Source organism: Cupressus sempervirens, chromosome 4 (genome assembly GCF_028749045.1).
Source record: "Cupressus sempervirens isolate cs-2001-9-10 chromosome 4, ASM2874904v1, whole genome shotgun sequence".
NCBI lineage: Eukaryota > Viridiplantae > Streptophyta > Pinopsida > Cupressales > Cupressaceae > Cupressus > Cupressus sempervirens.
The window spans coordinates 917,610,339-917,632,386 of NC_143121.1; positions in this window are offsets into that span (position 1 = coordinate 917,610,339).

The window sequence follows — 22,048 nt, forward strand, 5'->3', positions numbered from 1 at the left end:
TTTTTGGAGGGGTCCTAGGTGCAAAAGTTTTCCTTTTGATTCCTCTATCATTACAGATTATCTCAAGCTCATTTGATTTAAATTCCCCACCTCTATTAGATCTCAGACATATTAGGCTTTTTCCTATCTCCTTTTCAACTCTAGCAGAGTACCACTTAAACATTTGGAAGGCATCAGATTTCTATTTCAAAAACATAACTGTCATCATCCCAGAATAATCATCAACAAATAGGATAATGTACTTTTCCACCTTTGTAGATTTTCACATCAATTGGTCCACAAAAATCAATATGGAAAATCTCAAGAATTTCTTTAGAGGTGTGAGTCTTACTTTTAAAACTAGATTTTGTCATTTTGCCTAACTGTCATTGTTTGTTTATCATATTGTTAGGTTTCTTTAGTTTAGGAAAAGCTATGACTCTTTTCATGTTACTGATACTGACTAAGTTATCAAAGTTAAGATGACATAACATCTTATTCCTAAACCACACATCATCAAATTCTACAACAAGACAAGTAGCATTGGTCATATAAAGATAAAATTGATTATGTCTAGTCTAATCACCTTTCCCAATTAGTTTTCCATCAGTATCATAGATCTTGGTTATCTTGTTCTCAAAATCAACTTTGCAACCTGAAATATTCAGTTGTGACATGCTCAACAAATCATAGTTAAGTCCTTCAACTTAATAAGCATTGTCACACATGATATTTTCTGTGATTTTTATAGATCCTTTTCCTTTTATCAGATAGGGTGCATCATTGCCAAACCTTAGACTTTTGCCTTCATAATAATCAAGGGTAATGAAGTAACTTTTATCTCTAGTCATGTGATGTGATCACCCACTATCAATGATCCATCTGTCACTCTTGTTCACATAAGATACTAGTGTAGTTGCCTCATCCTCATCATAATCATCCTTCATTGCAATATACACCACTTCATCATTAGGGTCATCAAATTCATCTTTGGTTTCCTCTTCAGCAATGTAGCAACACTTCTTTCCTTTATCTTTGTAATCTTTGTTTTCCTCATCTCTCTTACTTCTATAGTTGTCTCCACTTGTATTGTTCTTCTTCTCTGGACATCTAGCAACAATATGACTGACTTTTTTTACAATTAAAACACATGATAGGTAACTTACCTTTGAATTTACCTTTTCCTCTATGAAATCTCCTTGCTAGAAGTGTTTCATGTTGTTCTACATCCTCCTCATCTGTATCACTATCACTAGAAACATATTTGACCTTTTTCTTCTTCTCTTTAGGTTCTTTTAATGACAGTTTAGCTTTGAAAGCAAATTCAAGATTCTCAGATTTGAAATTTTCAAAATTAAAGAGTTCAAAGGAAGTCTACCTATCAATCCTTCATGGGTCAAATCATTACTAGGTGTGCACCTTAGTTCTTGTATGGTAGAGACTCTAAAAGCATAGATGGGTAGTAGGGTTCTCAATACTATGTTGATCATAGTCTCATCTTCAACCTTACCAGTTGCTCCTCTAATATCATTAACTACTTCTTTTACTGTAGTACAGTATTGAACTATATTTTTAACTTCTTGCATTCTCATATCATCAAACTTACATCTTAGACTTTTAGATTTAGCTCTTAGTACATTTTTTTCTCCTTCATAGTCTTTTCTATAGCATCCCACATCTTCTTAGCAGTATCACATTCCTTGATGCCATCAAACTCAGTGTAGCTTAGGGAAGATGCAATCTCTAACATATTTTGATTGTGTTCTTTCTTCTTTTTTAGATCCTCAATATTTAGGGCTCCAACAGGGTCAACATGCTCAGTGGTGATGGTAGATTGTGCATGGTCTCCAAGACCCCCAAGTGTATCTTCATTATACTTTACATTGCAAGGAAATTCTCCTTGTTGAGCTTGGGTACCTCTTTTTTTGACATCTTGAACTTTTTCTTCTTGTACCTCCAAACTAGTCCTCTTAAGCACTATGGCTCCAATACCGATTGTTGAAGTTTTTTAGAATAATTAAGAGTGGGGGTGAATCAGCTATCCAAGGTCCAGGTGTACAAATCAAACTTTTCAATGCTTAGTAGACCCATATACATAAAACCTGTTGGAAATGAGAATGGAGTAACTGAGAGGGGGAGGGGGGTGAATCAGTTACTCCAAAAAAAAATTTCACAGTCCCTTAGATGTCTAAAAGCTTGTTCTTAGTTACAAATTACTGAAACTTGATAATGCAGCAAATGATTATTATTATTAAGAACTGATAACCAAAAAAAATTCAGCAATCATGAACACTAGAGACACCAGATTTAACGTGGAAACCCAATATGGGAAAAACCACCAATGTAACTAGTTACTATTTTTCACTCTTCTGAAGTGAGCCCTATTAGGAGCCAACCCTGTTAAAGGTTACAAAACACACTGTTAGGTGTGACCCTATTAGAGGATTTAATCACCTTGTTAGGAGTGGCCTTGCTAGAGGTCTTTAGAACAATTCAACTGAACTATCACCTTGTTAGAGGATTTATAGAATGGTTGTTAAACCAACTCTGTTAAGAGATTTTGAGTTCACTGTTACAATGGTTAGAAAGCAACAATGAAATGATCTAATACAATATGCAACTTATCTTTGCTGAATACAGATCTCTGTTATTCTTGACTGAATCCTTATTAAAGAGATCAGATTTCCACAATCCATTGCATAATATATTTGTTTCTGGATTTGATTGTGTAGAGATTTTTACCATCAACATTTTGAATCACACTACATGATCCATCATCAGGATGAAAATAGAGCAAGAGATGCAAAAGATGTGAATCCTTATTGATCAAATACAACTTTTCAGCTCATTCAACGCATCTGATCCTTCATCAGACTTTTCTCAATATTTGCCTTTTTATTTCACACTATATTGCACCTTCATAACTTTTTCACACTTCATCTTGATTTACAACTTGAGTGACCATATATACCTTTCAGATTATCTTAGTCAGCTCAAATCACTAACCAATAATCAAACAAATACGATAGTTAGCTAGAAATAATTAAAATTACAAACTAACAAATCCCTTTACTGGCCGAGCCTGCTCGGTTAATACTGTTTAGGAAATAATTCCTATGTTAACTAACTAAGCTCAGTTAATATAGCAAACTCCGTGACAACCCTTCAATCGGCGGGAGAACTCAGTAAGTACTGAGTTTCCATAGATGACCGAGTGAGCTCGGTGGAAACTGTCTTTGCCAAATTCCTTTGTTGATTGAGTGATCTCAGTTAACATTGTCTACCTCTTCGATAACCGAGTGAGCTCGATTAACACTTGTCTGCCTTATTTTCTTTGATGACCGAGTAAGCTCGGTTAATACTGACTGCTTTATTTTCTTCGATGACCAAGTGAGCTCGGAGACTAATAACTGATATGACATTTGTGTGACATTAAGGACAACATTATCCAACAATCTCCCTCTTTGGAATTGATGGCAACACAACATGTCATAACAGAATGAAATTTTGAAATAGGTCCAACAAGATAACAGACTTCTCCCTTTTTTAATAGTCTCCCACTTTTAAGGAACTTCATAGCAGATTTTTCTTCAAATTTCACAAATTTCAGAAGGATATGACAATAGATTTCTCCCTCTTTGACAACACATGCCAAAGATAATAGAAGTAAAGTGAATTGAAATGTACCTTTAGTATTGATTCATATGCAATGATTTCTGATTAAACTGCATCAACAGATAGATCTTCAATCTTATATGCATTGATGCATCACTAAAACTTATTTTAGTGAACTTCAGATAGGGGAATGACCCCTAACTTACCTCTAAGATACAAAAATGTATTCTTAGATAAGGGCTTTGTGAATATATCGACAATTTGTTCCTTTGTGTGAACATATTCCAATCTGATCTCCTTGTCTTGCACCAATTCTCTGACAAAATGATATTTGATTGCAATATGCTTGGTCTTGGAATGCATCACTGGATTCTTGGATATGTTGATTGCACTAGTATTGTCACAGAACATAACAACTAGTTCTTTGATTTCCATCTTCATTCCTTGTAATAACTGCTTAAACCAAACAATGTTGGAACAGTTTACTGCTGCAGCAACATACTCTGCCTCTGCTATAGATTGGGATGTACAATTTTTCTTTTTTCTTGTCCAAGAAACCAATCTCTTTCCAAGAAAGAATGCTCCTCCACTTGTGCTTTTTCTATCATCAAGATTCCCTATCAGCATCAGTAAAAACTTTCAAATCTAAATTACCTCCAAATTTGTACCATAGTCCATAATCTTCAGTTCCTTTCAAATATCTCATTATTCTCTTGATTGCCATTAGGTGAGTTTCTCTTGGTTTTGCCAAAAATCTTGCAACAATACCAACTACAAGAGCAATATCTGGCCTGGTATGAACTACATACTACAACTTTCCAATCATAGATCTATACAATGTTTGATCTACTTCTTTGGATTCATCATCTTTGGTAAGTTTCAATCCAGTACACATAGGAGTTCCAACAGGTTTATAGTCCTCCATACCAAACTTTTTCAATATCTCCTTGATGTATTTTGATTGAGTAATGAAGATGCCATTCTTATTTTGTTGAATTTGAAGACCAACAGAGAATTTTATTTTACCAAACATAGACATTTCAAATTCCTTGTTCATTTGTTCTAAAAATTCTTTGCAAAGATCATCATTCCCTATGAAAACAGTATCATCTACAAATATTTCTGCCAAGACAATCTTATTATCTGGTCCTTCCTTTATATACAAGCTACTATTATCATTAGTTCTTTGAAAACCAATCTGAATAAGATAGTTATGCAATCTTTCATACCATGCTCTAAGGGCTTGTTTCAGACCATACAGTGCCTTATGTAATTTTCAGACCATGTTCCTTTTATCTAGATCAACAAAACCTTCAGGTTGTTCAATGTAAACCTCTTCATCCAGTATTCCATTGAGGAATGCTGACTTGACATCCATCTGATAAACTTTGAATCCTTTGTGAGCAGCATATGCAAGTAAGGTTCTGACTCCTTCCAATCTTGCAACAGGAGCAAAATTTTCCCCATAATCTATGCCTTGTTCTTGAGAGTATCCTTTGCATACCAATCTAGCTTTGTTTCTAGATACCTTACCATCTTCAGTCAACTTGTTTCTGAATACCCACTTGGTTCCAATTATATTCTTATCTTTAGGTCTGGGTACAAGAGTCCATGTCTTGTTCTTCTCTATCTATTCTATTTCCTCATTCATTGCCTCAATCCAACTATCATTTGCCAATGCATCTTTGATACTTCTAGGTTCAAAATCAGCTAGTAAACAAGTAGTTTTCAACTTACTTCTTGTCAGGGTTCTTTCAGATTTGTCTCCAATGATCTGATCTAGTGTGTGATGTCTTTTGACATATTTGGCTAATACAGGTTCTTTACCTCTTGAATGACTTTCATTGATATCTTCTTGTGCTTCAATTTCATGTTCAGGTTGTTCTGGCTTGGTTGCTTCAGACTTGGTAGATACTTGCTCGGTAGTTTCTGAATATTGCTGTGGCTCAGTTTGAACTATTTGCAACTTGGTTGCTGAAGACTCAGGAGTTGAGGATTCTTGAGTGAACGGTATACTTGGTATAGTATCTGGTTCAATGTAAACAAATCTCTTGTAATCTTCAGGTATCTTTTTCCTTTCTTCTTCTGATTTGTCTGCAAACTCATCAACTTTCACATGTGCACTTTCTATGACTTTGTGAGTGGATAGATTTAAACATCTATATGCTTTGCTTTTGCAAGAATATCCCAAAAATATTCCTTCATCACCTTTTACATCAAATTTTCCTTTTCTAGATTCTTTCAAAATATAACATTTAATTCCAAATACTTTCAGATAACTTACATTGGGTTTGTAGCCATACCATAATTCATAGGGAGTCTTGAATGAGTCCTTCTTCAACTATACTCGATTTAAGGTATGAACTGCAGTGCTGATGGCTTCCTTCCAGTATTTGATAGCAATGTTTTTTTCTATCATCAGGGTTCTTGCACAATCCATAATGGATCTATTTCTTCTTTCAGCTATTCCATTTTGTTCTGGAGTTCCTGGTGCTGAAACCTGTCTTTTAATACCTCTTTCAATGCAGAAAGTATTGAATTCATGTGAAATGAATTCACCACCTCTGTCTGACCTTAAACATTTCAGCTTTTTCCCTGTTTCTTTTTCTACTCTTGCCAAATACCATTTGAATTTTTCAAATATTTCTGATTTATTCCTTAGATACATGACAGTCATCATTCTTGAATAGTCATCAACAAAAAGAATGAAAAACTTTTCTTCAGTATAGCTTTCTATTCCAATGGGTCCACATAAATCAGTAAGCACAATTTCTAATATATCTTCAGACTGATAGTTTTTACCTTTAAAACTAGTCTTTCCTATTTTACCAATCTGAAAATTGTTGCATAGACCAACCTCAGGTTTCTTAATGTTAGGAATGCCTCTTACTTTCTTGAATTTGCTTATTTTTACCAAATTATCAAAATTGACATGGCACGACCTTTTATGCCATAACCAACTCTCTTCAATTTGAGCAATAAAACATGAGCATTTACCAAGTTCTAGATAGAACAAGTTACCTTTAGTTTGGGTGCTAGATCCTATCAGTTTTCCTTGCTCATTAAATAGTCTTGTCTTTCCATGCATGAATTCTACCTTGAATCCAGTATTTAGTAACTGTGCAACACTTAGCAAATTATGTTTGAGACCTTCAACCCAATAGGCATTATTACATATAAGTTCTTTGGATAGACAGATTCTTCCTCATCCTTTTATGAAATAAGGTTCATTATTACCAAACCTTACACTGCCACCATCATAGTCTTCAAACTGATCAAACTTAGTTTTATCACCAGTCATATGATGTGAGCAACTGTTGTCTATAATCCATGTATCATTCTTACTTACATGAGAGATAAGAGCCATTTTATCTTCGTCATCACTGTCAGAGTCATCTTTAACAACAATATAAACAATTTCATCCTCACTATTATCAGAATCCTTAGAATTTTCAGCCATGAAACATGATTTCTTACCTTTGTTCTTAAAGTCTTTCTTGCCATTCCATTTGTGATCTTTCTTTTCATCATTGTTTTGCTTGTTTGGGCACCTTGATGCAATATGACCAATTTCATCACAAGAAAAATAGATTAGAGGAACTTTACCTTTGTGTTTTCCTCTGCCTCTAGAATATTTCCTTGCTAGTAGAGCTTCAATCACTTCGAGATCACTGTCTGAACTTTGGCTTGATTCATTTTCACTTTCTGACTTTGATTCTATCTTTTTTTTTTTTTTCTCTTTGAGTGAGAGCTTGGCTTGAAATGATGATTCAATGTTTTTGGAGGCTGGAACATAGTTGTCAAAGTTATCTAGTTCAAATGTAGTTAGTCTTCTGACTATGGCCTCAAGATTTATCTTATGATTTTCTTCACACCTTCTTTCCTGAATTGCAGAAACTCTGATTGCATAAACAGGAAGCAAGGTTCTAAGAACTTTTCTTACAACTGTTTCTCCTTTGATGTCACCTCCAGCTGCCCTAATTGCACTTACACATGCTTTAACTCTTTCAACATACTTTGCAATTTTTTCATCCTCTCTCATCCTCATTTGATCAAATTTTCCTCTTAGACTTTCTACTTTTGCTCTTCTCACATTATCATCTCCTCCATAGATCTCTTTTAGCTTGTTCCACATGTCAAAGACAGTTTTGCAGTCCTTAATGTCATCAAATTCTTCATAGCTAAGAGCAGATGCTATGTCTATCATCATATTGTTGTGAGTCTTCTTTTCAGCAATATCATTAACTGACAATGTGCTAGAAGGTTCTTCATATTCTTCTTCAAGGTATTTCAGTCTAGTATCACCAACAGTAGCCAGATGAAGTTTCATCAATCATTGCCATGCTAAGAAGTTATCTCTGTTAAGTTTTGGAATTTCTCTTTTGTAAGACATCTTGATCTTTGGCTTAGACCCTTGAAATCTTTTCTTGCAAGCACCAAAAGCTCTGATACCAATTGTTGGAAATGAGAATGGAGCAACTGAGAGGGGGAGGGGGGTGAATTAGTTACTCCGAAAAAAAATTTCACAGTCCCTTAGATGTCTAAAAGCTTGTTCTTAGTTACAAATTACTGAAACTTGATAATGCAACAAATAATTATTATTATTAAGAACTGATAACCAAAAACAATTCAGCAATCATGAACACTAGAGACACCAGATTTAACGTGAAAACTCAATATGGGAAAAACCACCAATGTAACTAGTTACTATTTTTCACTCTTTTGAAGTGAGCCCTGTTAGGAGCCAGCCCTGTTAAAGGTTACAAAATACACTGTTAGGTGTGACCCTGTTAGAGGATTTAATCACCCTGTTAGGAGTGGCCTTGCTAGAGGTCTTTAGAACAATTCAACTGAACTGTCACCATGTTAGAGGATTTATAGAATGGTTGTTAAACCAACTCTGTTAAGAGATTTTGAGTTCACTGTTACAATGGTTAGAAAGCAACAATGAAGTGATCTAATACAATATGCAACTTATCTTTGCTGAATACAGATCTCTGTTATTCTTGACTGAATCCTTATTGATCAAATACAACTTTTCAGCTCCTTCAACGCATCTGATCCTTCATCAGACTTTTCCCAATATTCGCCTTTTCATTTCACACTATAATGCACCTTCATAACTTTTTTACACTTCATCTTGATTTACAACTTGAGTGACCATATATACCTTTTAGATTATCTTAGTCGGCTCAAATCACTGACCAATAATCAAACAAATACGATAGTCGGCTAGAAATAATTAAAATTACAAACTAACAAATCCCTTTACTGGCCGACCCTACTCGGTTAATACTATTCAGGAAATAATTCCCGTGTTAACCGACTGAGCTCGGTTAATACAGTGAACTCCGTGACAACCCTTCAATCGTCGGGAGAACTCGGTAAGTACTGAGTTTCCATAGATGACCAAGTGAGCTCGGTGGAAACTGTCTTTGCCAAATTCCTTTGTTGACTGAGTGATCTCGGTTAACACTGTCTGCCTCTTCAATAACCAAGTGAGCTCAGTTAACACTTGTCTGCCTTATTTTCTTTGATGACCGAGTAAGCTCGGTTAACACTTGTCTGCCTTATTTTCTTTGATGACCGAGTGAGCTCGGTTAACACTTGTCTGCCTTATTTTCTTTGATGACCAAGTAAGCTCGGTTAATACTGACTACTTTATTTTCTTTGATGACCGAGTGAGCTCGGAGACTAATAACTGATATGACATTTGTGTGACATTAAGGACAACATTACCCAACAAAAACCTTATCATGCATGCATCCAATTATAGATCATAGAATACTTTAAACTTTGTAGAAATGTAAACGCGAAACAACTTAAGAACATTCACACAATTCGACACAAGGATTTTACATGGAAACCTAATTTGTGAAAACTACCAGTAACATGCTACTAATTCTTACTCTTCTGAAGTGATGCCCTATGAAAGGCCAACCTTGTTAAAGGTTACAATACACATTGTTAAATGTAACCTTGTTAAAGGATTTCAATCACCCTATTAGAGGACTTTAGACTATTCCATTAGAATGTCACATAGTTAAAGGATTTACAAATGACTATTAGGTTAACCTTAATCCAATAGATTTACCTTAGACTGATACAATTATTAGAAAGTAATAGTAAGACTTGATATGATAACAAATTACAACTTACTTGCAAATTACAAATCTTTATTTTAGTCCTCCATTCTGCTTGGAGTTCATACACTTTAGATCTAATAGATTGTTCATCGTTCAAGCATTCATACTCTTAAACCTTCTTTCTTTTCATGCCAACTATAGTCACTTATGTTCGGTCACTAAATGAAGCAATACCCTAGAATCCTTGTCTTCCTTAGGTTCTTGCACATGACAACCTTTGTTTTTGACTAGCTATCTCTATAAATAGAGAATTTAGATATTTTTATGCTTAACCACAATCATCCATTTTAGGGTTAGGTAGGATACAATGAATATACCCACTTTTCCATTTGAATCCTCTAGAAACTTCTTCTACAATCTTCCTTGAATTCACCTCAAAATGGTTTACCTTGAATTTTGTGCCACCAACTCATCATAGTTATCTTTCATATGCTTCATAGAATTTAAGAAAATAAAATAGTCGGCTCATATTCATTGAATCTTTGATTTAACACATTTGCTGGCACTCAGCATCAATATGTTGTCACTCAACATCTTTATTGTTCTTTCACTTGGCCAACACTAGTTCATTCGACAAACATTAAAGTTTATGGGTGCTTGACATCAACTAAACTTTACTTGGCATACACTAAAACTCACTTGGCTTGAACTGTTTTTCATCTTTTCTTGGCACCTCTTTATTTTTACTCAGCTTCCACTAATTTCCACTCGAGTTGGACTAACTACTCAACAAGGTTTGGAAGACACGTTTCTTACTTGATCTTCTTCCAGTCTTAACTTGAGTAATCTTTCATTTTAGACTTTAAGTATATAAAAAATACACTATAGTATCAATGTCTTACTTGGTCTTAATATTTCTTTTACATACCAAATAACTCAACCTTTCTCTAGGTGTTATTGTTATCTCCTCTTTTCAAATCCTCTTTGTCAATCAACTAAATGATAACTTTTAGACCAAAAAGCAATTGTCTCACCAACACGTAGCAGGTTTGACATCATTGACAAAATAATGCTCCAATGTAGGTTCTTCTCTTCAAAACAATCTTATATCAATAGATTACTTCATTATTATATGATCCAATGGTAATGTTAGTTATTATTTTTGCATACATGAAAATATTGTTATTCATTATTATATATACATACATACATGAAAACTACAATGCACTTTCCAAGAGTTTACAATTGTTCAACAAAATTAATGTTTTACAAGAAAAAGTGCCTGAAGAATTGTTAGCTCAGAAGCAAGAAAATGTTGTTGAAACAATACAAAAAAAATTTGACATGAGAGGTCCGCAAGTGAGAGCGCTGACCAATCTTTAAAAATTGAATGTTGAAATGAAAGCTATTGATGATCAAACACCTATAGTTGCAACACAATGTGAAGTTGATTCTAGATAAGGTAGAGGTAGATATTCAAAAGTTTGATAATCAAAATTAAGGCACAAAAGCATAGGAAAAGGAGTGGCTTTAGAAAGAGACTACATGATAGAAACAAAATCTAGACAACATTGAGGATATTATGGGAGCCTCGTGATTATGGAATTTACACAGAAGCAAAACTTGCTTCTTCAACTCCATACACTCAACTCTTCACTGAAGTTATTCTTCCAGCACTAAGAATAACTGCTACAAATTCCTAGGAGCATTAAAAGATGAACCATCTCAAACCATTTTGACCTTGATTTTGGCGCCCCAACCAACAACATGTATCTCTCAATGATTTGAATTTTCTAGATGATAAGGGATAATGTGCATGTTTCATCTTATTCAGTGATCATACACAAATGAAGTTGAAGCTTATTGTTTGGCTAGTTTGAAGTTTTGAGGAATATAAGTGATAATATAATCCAAGATTCATTATTTGGCCTATGTTATATCACCTCTAAATGACTTAGATTGATGCACAAGTATCATGGGTTTGGTCGGTGACTACTTTGTAGTTCATGGGTGGAGGCTCGGCATGGTTTATGGTGCTCAATTTGCACTACAAGCTCGACGATGCTTAAGAATTTACTGGTTCTCTGTTTGGTTTTGTTGACACTCAGTTTGGTCTTGGTCCATGTGGGTGCCAAGTTATCTATGACCTAACTTATGGCATTTAATTCATGTGTGGGTATTTAATTTGTGTTGTGGCTGACTTATGGCTTGACCTATATTTAATATGTGGGGTTTATTTTAATTTGTAATTGCTAGGTTGACTTGTGGCTTAGTTGGGTATAAGTAAGTGTCTTGTGGAGTCATTTAGTCATTTAGTTGAGTCTGGAGAGTGGTTGAAGAGGGATTTTTCCTAAGTCTATAAATAGAATGTTGAATGTGAGGCAGTTTATAGTAGGATTGTGATGGAGTTGTGAATGTGTGGATAGAGTGTTGAATGTGAGGTAGTTTACACTCGGATGTTGGATGAAGTTTGGAGAAGAGATAGTAGCTATGGCTTGGAAAACAAGGAGATTTCTTGGTGAGCTTGCAAGCACAAGTTTAGATCTTCCTTGGAGGTTTCTACCAGTGTGATCTGGACTAGCTAGGGTTTGGATTAGATCTCGAGGGATCTTGTAGAACTATTATTATAATTGCTATTGTATTTGGTCATAATTGGGAAGGCCTTACAGCTAGACACATTTCATGTAACAACTATTTTATGAATAAATTATTGTTGCTTTGGTGTTGTGTTTCTATTATGTGGTTGTTTGCTAGGGGCTAGGACATCTCCTTTGGGGATTCTCCTGCCTTGTGCTATATCAAATGGTATTAGAGTGAAGGTTGTTCTTGAGTGTGTAGACAGATTGTCAAAGTTGAGGCAGTTTGCACCAAGACTTGGCTGAACAAGTTTGATCTGAGTTGATCTTGATTTGGTGGTGTATTTTCTTTTTGGAGCCCTAGATCTCTTGGTTGTGAGGTGGAAGATCATGGTACTAACTTGCAATTGCAGAGGGCTTGTAGATGGATTGATGGATGTGAAGATGGAAGACTGATCTTGTTGAGGCATGATCATAGAGAGTTTGTGGATTGCAAATCTGTGATCTTGGACTTGTGATGTGTTTCCTAATTATTCATGCAAGGTGGTAGATTGTGATCTAACTTGTAAACAATTTGAGGTTATCACAAGGAGCATAGGAAGGACTTGTTGTAGAGGGTTTATGAAGATCTTAGAGATGGCTCCGAGAGGATTGGACCCTAAGATGATTGTGAATCTCTATGATGTGGTGGAGAGAAGGTTTTCTAAGATGTCTACTCGGTTTGAAGCTATCTTGGCTGATCAGGATAAGGATAGGATGAGGAAGGAATTTTGTAGATGTTTGTGGAGGTAGAGTCTACTGATCCAAAAGAAAGTTGTCTGACTGATTAGAAGACTTGTTTGAGAAAGAAGATGACATGACAAGGTCAAGATAGAAGAGGTTGGTTTTGTTGATCAATTTGTGGAGTCTGATACAGAACCTGTAGAGCAACTTGAAGTTGTTGCTGAGGATATTCCTAACCTTTTTGATGCTAGGATGGATAATGGTTTTCATGATCAATTGGTTGATTCTGACATGGAAATTGTAGAGCACTCAATCGTGGATGATCCAATTGCTATTGTTGGTGAGTTATGTGTTGCAGAGCATCTTGTTGGGAGCAATGAGATTGCTATTGTTGTGGGTTTGGCATGTGCTGATGGAGATCTACATATTGCTGCTAATATTGAGTTTGTTGTTATTGATATGGAGTTTTTTTTTGTTGGTGTGTATTCACTAGTTGCTAATGTGGATGAGGATTGGATGGTTGAGATTTTGGTGTTTGACAAAATGATGCAGATGTGGATGATGTGAAGATTGGTTTTCTTGACCCTGTTGGAGTGGAAGCCTTTGGTGAAGATGAAGATGGTTGTTAATATTTCTTTAGGCATCAAAGTGTGGGACACACTTTTCTATTTACCTGGGGAGTCTAATGTAGGAGCATCTTGGGTTTGGTCAGTGACTATTTTGGAGTTCATGGGTGTAGGCTTGGTAGTTGCTTTGGAGAGTCTTTGGACTAGTACTTGGTCGAAGGAGTGGCACTCGGCATGCTCTAGGAGCTCGGCATGGTCTAGGAGCTTAGAATTGTCTTGGAGCTTGGCATGGTCTTGGAACTCGGCATGGTCTAGTAGTTTGGCATGGTCTTGGAGCTAGACATGGTCTGTGGTGCTTGGTTTGTACTGCAAGCTCAGTGATGCTTAGGAATTTACTAGTGCTTAGTTTGGTTTTTTTGACACTTGGTTTGGTCTTGGTCTGTATAGGTGCCGAGTTGTCTGTAAGCCAACTTATGGCATTTAATTTATGTATGGGTATTTAATTTGTGCTGTGGTTGACTTGTGGCTCGACCTATATTTAATATGTAGGGTTTATTTTAATTTTTAATTGCTAGGCCAACTTGTGGCTTAGTTGGGTATAAGTAGGGGTCTTGTCGAGTCTTTTAGTCATTTACTTGAGGCTAGAGAGTGGCTAAAGAGTGAGTTTTCCTGAGTCTATGAATAGAGCATCGAATGTGAGGCAGTTTATAGCAGGATTGTGATGCATTTGTGAATGTGTGGATAGAGTACCAAACGTGAGGCAATTTACACTCGGATGTTGGATGAAGTTGGAGAAGAGCTACTAGTTGCAACTTGGAAAACAAGGAGATTGCTTGGTGGGCTTGGAAGCACAAGTTTACATCTTACGTGGAGGTTTCTACTAGAGTGTGATCTAGAATAGCTAGGGTTTGGATTGGATCTCAAGGGATCTTGCATAACTATTGTTGTACTTGCTATTGTATTTGGCCATAACTGGGAAGGCCTTATAGCTTAACACATTGCATGTAATAATTATTTTATGAATAAATTATTGTTGCTTTTGTGTTGTGTTTTCACTGTGTAGTTGTTTGTTGGGGCCTAGGACATCTCCTTTGGGGATTCTCTTGCCTTGCACTATGTCATAAAGCCACCACATGGGAAGGCATATGGTGTCTCTCTATTCCATAGCTAGGCATGTATGACCATTTGGTGTTGGAGATTCAGAGCCTTAAAAATTATGCCATGATCTATGCACCATTTCCAACTCACACCACTTGGCCTTTCTCTGCATGCCTTATTTTCCACATGAGAGAAATCACAGATATACCAAATTCTTGATAAGTTGCAATTTGATAAATAGGGATGCCAAGTATTTGATCAAATGTATTCAGTGGAGATTCATCACAATTTACTTCAAGGCACTCCAAGTTAGAAGTGGTGTTAATACATGCTACTTGGTCTCACCCTATTCCATGTTGTTTTGAAGATGACAAGTCTTTGATATCCACTATGGTGATGTTCAAGAGAACAAAAAATCATATTCCCAACCTGAGAGGAGACTACACGATTTTTAGAGATTGGTGTTTCATGCTTGCTGTAAACTTGGTGTTTCAAATTTGTAAAGGTTTCTTTGGACAAGAATGTAATAAGAATCACAATGCATATGAACCGATTGACAAAATAATTTAATTTCCAGCCCACGATCAAAGAACATTCCTATACAATTATTGGATAGCTTTCAAGACTTTTTTGACTTTTCCTCTTCAATGACAACCCATATAGAATATTGCCAAAATATTTAGCAGAAGAGATTTGGAGTCTCTAAATCACCACCTCATAAATTGGGTTTCTAAACTAAAGGTTTGCACCAAGCCATGAAATATTGAGCATTAACAAAATACAAATCAACTTCATAATAATCCATATGCAAGGGTGACTGTAGAAATTGGATAAGAACCCAGTATCCACAAAATGACATGTGAGGAATGAAAATAAATGTGAAGCTTCTTATCTAACAACACTTCTTAGTGACAACTCATCAATTGGGCAATATAGACAAGGCACATGAATTGTTTGATAGAATGCTACCATGATATTTCTTGAAAAGATTGTCTAAACTTTCATTCAAAAGTCAAACATTGGTAGGCATCACATTGGAACTAGATGACATCATGCTCATGTGGAATGGAGAAAGCTTGCAGAGGCACCATAGTGAAGGGAGACATGAATCAATAGAAAGGTTATCCCATGAGATGGATAAAAAGTGGAGTGATAATTACATAGAATAAAATGATTATAGAATATGCACAATATGGAAGCATAGACAACAACATGAACAATTAGACAAGAGGCCTCAAAATATTGTAAATTTTGGAATAATTAATTGGTTTTATGAGTAATATTCATACAAAATGTGGCTTACAGAAATACCATGGAAAACTGTATTTGATCCTACTAGATGAGAACAACTGATTGTTCATTTTATTGTACCTAATATGATGGCATTTCTACAAGAATTTGTAATCAACCCAACTAATTAGCAACAAGAGCCAATTTATTGGGTTATGGCTAGTTTCTTTCTAAAAATATCTGCTATGCTATTTGTTTGTAAAATTTCTTGCGAACTCTGCCCTTTTTTCCTGGTCTACATTATTTTCGTGGAGGATCTTGAGTTATGTCACTTAACATGGGTTGAGTGAGTTTTATTGTTTTGTTATTTGGATTCTAGAATATATATGCAAGTGGATCAATTTTTCTATTGTGCTAAGATGTAATAGGTGCCTTAAAAATGATCTCTATATATACATGTTTAGAAGGAAATATAAAGAGATACCTATTTTGAAGGAAAAGAAAAGAAAATTTACATAGCCCTTGAAGAAAATGGAAGAACTATGGCACGACAATGAAATTGCAAAGAAATGGCACAAGATGAAAATGAAATTGTAGAGCAAGCGCACAAAGATAACAGGGGCATGACATGGCAACAAAATTATAGAGCAAGGGCATGACTTCAAAATCACAATAAAAGGATATGACAATGAAATGCAAAGATCACAAGGCCACAACAACAAAATCATAGAGCAAGGACACAAAAAATGAAATGCATTGATCACAAGGGCATGGTAACCAAATTGTAAAGGGCATGAAAATGAACTATAGAGATCACAAAAACAAAATCATAGACCAAGGGCATGACAACGAAATGTAGAGATCACAACAACGAAGGGCACGATATCGTTCACAACTCTTTACCATCTTTTGGAGCTCTCAACCCTCTTTCCTGTGCAACTCTCCACAATAAAAACAAATGGGGAATGATTTATGTCATGTTCGAACTTATTTTTTGTTTATACTCATGGTGTGTCACAATTATGATGCCAACATCGATATTGCAATGGCATTAGGGAAAATTGCAAAAAAAACATGAAAATCAATAGAAATTACACCACCATTGCAAATTTTCATCGCAATTCGACTGCAAATTTCCATTTTATCTTTTGTCTTCTATGATTGCTAGTATTAATGGGGTAAGGGAGAAAATATTTATGAACCCTCCACTCCATGAGGGCTTAATGTTTCTCATCTATGAGCACATTAAAGTTCAAATGATTGCAAATTCCATGAGGTTAAAGAGATGGGGGTAATAGCAGAGAGTGAGTCAGAGAGTCTCGGGGACTTTTCAACACTAAAGACAATGAGGGATTATATTCAAAGGAGGAATAGATGGTGCCTAAAGACAAGGGGTAGGGTAAGGGATTTGTCCCTAAAACCCCTATGAAAACTCCAAAGAAGAAGTTTCTTTTCGGGAAAATTTTGAAAAAGAAAATGGTAGAGTCAAAGGAGGATTTGTATGAAGATGAAGCTATGGACATTAACACTGAGGACATGAGCTACAATAAGAAAAAGCATGGGAAGGGTGTGATGACCCCTTTTTAATCCTCTGACCTGGTATTCAAATTTTAGGCATAAATTAGGAAGTCGTCCAAATTAAACAACCCTATGATCCTTATTGTTATTAAAATATTTGAGGAGTTGAGCATTAAAAAATAATTTATTGGTTTGTTGGAAGATTTCTCCTCATAGTGCCAGATCATCTTCTCTCATCCTGGTTACGACCATCTCAAGACAGTAGAATGACGGTGCAAAGGGTGCATGAAACAAGCTCCAAGCGATTCTGACAAGTGCTCAAAATTACTCTGCCTTTCCCTCCACCAACTCCCTATCTCAAGATTTCATAACTCAGGTGAGGATAAAATTTTTTGGTACTATAATTTGAAATACACTTCAATGATAATCCTTAAGAATGTATATATGTAGATAAATATAATATACCAGTATCTTCTTATTTGCAATTTCTTATTATTATATCACAAGTTGATATCCATTCTGAAATTCTATATCATCATATTCCATATATATATATATATATATATATATATATATATATATATGATATAATTATATTCATATGTCTATTGCAAATGCTTTAAAGCATATAACATTTTCTATTTAATTTAATGTATAGCATCATGTTCATGCGAATTACTTAATGAAAATTTAATAGTTAATTCCGCTCGATGAAAGGAATAGAATGATATAATTCAGACGTGACTATTTCGAGCAGTGGATCCTATGGACGATTTAATGCCTGTACTTATACATACACCGATCGGTGTAATATTCCTTTAAACTTATTTCCTGTATTCAGTGGTTACGAGTAGAATGAATGTACCTGTGGTGTAGTTCGTTGTTGAGATAATGAGATCCAACGTGCCGCGTACATTCTATGACTGTTCGTGTAACCTTGCAAGCGATAGGATGGTTTTGAACTCGGTGAGGATGACTAATTTCTTTGGTATTATTTCGATCCACGTATTTGATCCTCTTCTTGCACTTTGATATCTTCTTGAATTATTATCACTTTGATATCACCTTTTCATTTCACCTCCTATTGGTTTTTTTTGTATTCTAATGTCTTCATTGTTCTAATTAAAACCTAACCCTAATACATATATATATATATATATATATCATTCGGGCGGTCATAAATGAAAAGTCGTGCCCCCTTCATATATGATTCGATTATGGTTTTAATTTTCCTTATTCGCATAGTCCAAACATTTACATTATATTTAGTAAGTACTTTTATATATATATATATATATATATATATATATATATATATAAAGTACCAATATAATAATTGGAAACATTTGTAATTAGTAGATTAGGTTTCTTTGGATTGAAAGAATGTTTAAATAATCAAATTAGGTTTACGTTTATTTAGCATTGAAAATATTTATAATGGCAAGGTTAATATATTTGAAGTTAATGATATTAATGTATTATGAAATAATAACATATTTATAATTATGAATGTTCACATGGGACTTTGGAGATTATAAATTTAACATTAATAATATTTATTATAACTTGTACGCTATTTGACTGAAATAATTCAAAAGTAATGCCATCATAGTAATATATTGAATATGTCAATTTTAAATATTTAAACTAATACATCACATGTTTGATAAGAAAAGAACACATCAATCTTGGCTCATGACAAAGGGGATAGACAAGAAGAGGAAATTGAAATATGAAGAAAACTCTTTTACCCAAAAAATAAGCCAAAATTGTCATCTCATCGGATGAGTATGAGGATAAATGAGAAGAAATGGACACAGGTATTGGTGAAGAGGGCACTAGTAAGATTGCCTAGCTAGCCAAGAAGAAATAGAGAATGGGAAAGGTGATCTTAAAGGTGAATGGAGATCGGTCTCCTCATTAAATTTTATTAAAGACTAGTATTGGGACACCTCCTCTCTAGAGGAATAGGACATTGTTTCTAGTCCCACCTAGGCTGCTAAAGCTAAGTTTGTTATTGATTCCTTTTCTCCTCTGAAAGGTAGAAAATTACCTTGGAAAAATATGAGCATAGACACGGTAAGGTTGGGGATTGTGAGGGAGAAGATTGACCTAAAGATTGGTGAAGTGGAACTAGGTAAAGTGGATCTCCAAGCACTAATTAACCCCTCTATGATCATTCTTAGTGACAATAGCAAGGAGGAGGACATGGACTTAATAAACAATGCCAGGAACAATATGTTGGATAGTTTTAGATCCATCAAGTAGTTGTTTCATCATATTATGTATATTTGAAAGACAAAATGGGGTATATGGAAGGGAGAATTGATGGCAATATCTCCCAGGTTGCTGCTGAGGGAGACAAACCTCCTATGAGTTCTCTTATTGAAATGGATAGTCTCTATAGGCTAGAAGCTTAAGTGTTGGAGCTGGACAATAAAGTGAATAACATTGAGAGAACCCTCAAGAACATAGAGAATCAAAGCTATAAAATCCTTAAAGCCTCTAACGAGCATGTCAAAATTCTCATAGATAAATTGGAAGATAATCTGAGGGAGAAAGCCATTGTCATTGTTGTTGAAGATCAAGGTGGTGTTGTTGATAACAAGGAAGAGACAAGGAAAAGGACTAGGCCCATCACTAGGAAAATGTCTGATGGGGCCTCTTCATACATTACCCACATCAAAGAAGTTGATGAAAAGATGGACCAACTAGAGGAGTAGGTAGCTGGGTTGATTAAGAAAATGAGTTAATTACCATGTGCTTCTAGTTCTTTTTGTGTCTTTTCGGCTCTGGCTTTTATTTATTTTGACATCCTTTTGTAGCCATCTTTATTCGGTTGTTGGCTCTGTTTCTTTTTGCTATGTTGTATCCTTGGACTTAATTCTATGTCTTTAGTTTCTTTTATTAAAAGGTTTTAGGGGCCCTTCAAAATCTATTTTCTTGATAAAAAATATTTATGTATCTAATCATTTAATATTATTTACCTAGTTTGTGTGTGTGTGTGTGTATGTGTGTACACACACACACACACACACATATAAGGATGATATATATATGTATATATATAAGGATGTTTCTATTTCTAAAGTTATAAGCAAGGTTTTGTTTTGACTTTTTTTTGTTTTCTTTTCATGTACTTAAAAATAAAGATATATACATGACTTATTAGCATCCTCAATAGTGACTTTCTCCTTTCTAGACTAGGATCTTTACCATATTTATTTTTAAGTTTTATTATTAAAGAGATATTTTCATTGAATTTATTTTTCTTAAGTATTGTGTTTACCTATTTTAGTTTTATTTTTAAGAAAAAATATTACAGAAATATGATTATATGTTTAAGGTGAGCTTAAACTCGTGATTCGTACTAGTTTATATGGAGAAAATACTCTTAAAAGAACTTAGGTTCTTTTTGTTAGAGTTGATTTTTGTCTTTGGAAAGAGTTGACTAAAGAAAATCCCATATTATCAAAAATATGTTTTAACAGCTTTAATTTTATTGGAAAAAGTAATGGATGTCTTAGAGGCAATAATATTTCAATAGGTAGACCACTCATGTTATGTAGAGTTATCTATTAGCGACTAGACATGTCTTGAACTCAACTACTTGTGTGCTCTATGCTCACTACAAATAATTATATGCACTTATAAACACATATGCCTCATTGCAAATTAATGTTGCATTTGTTAGGTTGCTTCAATCTCATAGCTTGCATGTTTAAGCATAAGAGTAATTAGAAAGTTGAAGTGTGCAATACTATGAATGGCCATGTGTGGATTCACATCCTAGATAGCTAAAAGAAGAAAGTGTGTGAGATGTCGAAGAGTGGAAGAGGATGAATGAAATAGTTAGATCCCTTGCATTTTGGTAATGTCTTTTGCATCTACAAGATATAACTATGCATGATCTAGTTGAATGAACATAAAAATATTAACACAAGAAATTTCAATAATAAGAACCAAAAATCTTAATAATACAAGAGATCTTATTTGATTAAAATGTAATGTGAAAATTAAATAAAAAATAAATTCAGAAAAATTTTGAAATTTGTGAAAATATAATTTCTTATTATTAAGCAATAATATAAAAATTTAAGAGATAGACATTTGTCTACAAGATATTCTTTAGAGAGCGCGAATGACTTAAACATCACACATTAAGATTTGATTTTTAAACTAAAATATTAAATAATAAAAATTGACTTATTTTTCAAATTTATTTTCTTTCTATTAGTGTATTTAAAAGAATATAATTGTACCAAAAAATAACATATAGAAAGACGTTGACCTCTTCCATCTCTTCTGCTTGTTGAGTCTTCATCACATTCAATTCGACCATCGCACGAGCGTACCATGGACAGCAGTTGTGTGGACTAATTTCAGTGTAAGGTAAGAAGTCTGGGCAGGAGTCTATCTTCGTCTCACCATCGAGCCACTTTAAATGTTTTATATACTGTCAAATCTGCCCACGGATCTATTTTCGCCTCAGCTTACTCAAATGTTTTGACATCAGTCCCACTCGCACGAGCAAAGTGAGTGGTAAGAAGAAGTTGGATTACTCAAAATTTCAATCGCATTTGGACTGGTTTTCCTTCGACCGTATCAGATTTAAAATCTCATGCAGCATCTTCGTTTCCTTGACGGTGATAGTTGT